At 47.9% G+C, this 1935-nt stretch overlaps 1 protein-coding gene across 3 annotated transcripts in view; it reads right to left on the reverse strand.

Annotated features, from left to right (window-relative positions):
* Positions 1 to 1935, reverse strand: part of LOC107100975 (tyrosine-protein phosphatase non-receptor type 7-like) — a 33351-nt gene that overhangs the window by 29767 nt on the left and 1649 nt on the right. Inside the window, exon 1 of one of the 3 annotated variants that reach the window (XM_015399689.1) lies at positions 739 to 919. The exons of 1 other annotated variant lie outside the window; for it this stretch is intronic. The gene's annotated coding sequence lies outside the window, so the exon portion shown is untranslated. Of the gene's footprint in view, positions 1 to 711; positions 920 to 1935 lie in introns of those variants that run through there. One more of the 3 variants, XM_015399688.1, reaches the window with a different exon arrangement.

Genomic DNA, 1935 nt, shown 5'->3' on the forward strand with positions numbered 1-1935 from the left:
TCAATTCTAGTCAGTGTATCTCTATAGCTCCAATTCAAATCATGTCATCTCAGGCCACTTTATAGAGATATTTCAACCAGATCATCAAGTCAGATTGATTCAAAATTTTCTATCTAAGGAAAACCAGCTGATTGCATCGACTCATTGACTCTTCAGCAATCCCTCACACTAAGCATGCTTGTAGCGACAGTGGAGAGGAAAAACCTCCAGCAGAACCAGGCTCAGTGTGAGCGGCCATCTTCCGTTTCATGGTGTTTGCAAAGACTTCCTAAACTCTAGCAAACGGCTCTATAAGCAACCCGAATGGGTCGATTTATGGCTGAACTCTGACCTGGATGACTGCAGAGAGCCGAGCGGCACCAGGAAGCCCAGAGAGATGCTGCTTTGATTCTCTTCCTCCATTTTCTGTTATTATTGTTGTTTGGGATCATTTATCTACACAGTTTGATTATTCTGTCGATAAAAACAAGCAGCCTCTGAATCCAGACTGACTAAATCCTCCTTAATGACCTCTGGAACAGAAAAACACGTTTGCTTCTTAGTTTTCTGGATAAAGATCCCTGCTTCTGACCCGCCATTCAGATTGGCTGTGAAAAGTTGATAGAAGGAAAGTATTCTCAATATTTATGGGAATTCCTGAATACTGACAAGTATTTCCATCCAGCTCAGCTTCAGAGGCTTTCATGGTAACAGTGAACTGATCAAACTCACCATCCTGGTCTCAGATCTTCCTCTCACCTTCCAGGTTGAAGTGAAACGAGTTTCATTAACGAGCGTCCTGACGAGGAAAGCCTCAGACTGGCTCGGCTTGTGACAGCAGTCGGAGTTTGATCAATCAGTTCCTGCTGCGATGCGGAGGCAGAACTCCCGGCATCACCGTGATGAAGCAGAACGCGGTGGAACGGACGTGTGTGTGTTTCCACATCAACCCCAGAAGTGAAACCTTTCAGTTCGCCTCTGTCAGAAGAGTTTCCTCAGAGCAGGAAGTCAGCACGCCCACGTTTACCCAACGCTCAGTCATAGCGAGCACAAACAGCAGCGCTGGAGCCATGCTGCCATCCTGGGGGCTAAACACTGAAACATGAAGAATGTTCTGGAGTGGAGGAGCAGGTCACTGCATTAGGAGCTTAAACCGCATCAGCTGATTCTGCTTCGCTGGACATTTTTGAGTCTCAATCTCAAAATGTCAAGATTTTGTAAAATGTTGTTCTTGGAAAGCAGAAGACCTGGATGACTGAAGGTCTGGGTCCTCTGACCTTTAAGGACCATCAGAGGTGGAGCAGAAAGCATCTGTCAGTAAACCGCGTTCTGTAGCTGAGGGTCAAAGGTTACGTCCAGCATGTGTGCGCTCTGCAGAGATGTTAGCGGCCATTTTCCTGATCGGATCAGCCTCCTGACTGATTGCTGCCATTTGGACCAGTCCTGGAAGTGGAAGAAAGACTGAATGATGGCTACCTGGATGACCAGCAGCAGTTCAGGGGAGGTTGGACCAGAGGTCTTTGCCGGACCTTCTTCTGAACCGAGTCGGTGGTTGAAGATATGCTGGAGAAGATTCTCAGCTGGTTCGACCCCTCAGGATAGTTTCCAGGAGCTAGAAGTGATCCTCACCAGACTGTGGTCATATGGGGGTTCTGTTTCATTTGGTTCCATTCTCAAACAGTCCAGACTTGGTCCAAAGAGTCGGAGCCTGAGGACCCGAGGGCTGCAAGTTTGATTCCAGCTTCCAACAACTCAGAGGGGCGATAAGTACGGCAGCCCCAGACAGACAGAAGTAATAGAGAACAGCTGAGAGGAAGAGAATCAAAGTGTTCAACATTAGAAACAAAACTAATGGAAAGTACTGAACTGTATCTGACGGGCTAACGTTAGCCCTGGCCGCTGCAGACGGGCTAACGTTAGCCCTGGCCGCTGCAGACGGGCTAACGTTAGCCCTGG

The sequence above is a fragment of the Cyprinodon variegatus genome, unplaced genomic scaffold, assembly GCF_000732505.1.
Source record: "Cyprinodon variegatus isolate N-32 unplaced genomic scaffold, C_variegatus-1.0 Scaffold1039, whole genome shotgun sequence".
Taxonomy (NCBI): Eukaryota; Metazoa; Chordata; class Actinopteri; order Cyprinodontiformes; family Cyprinodontidae; genus Cyprinodon; species Cyprinodon variegatus.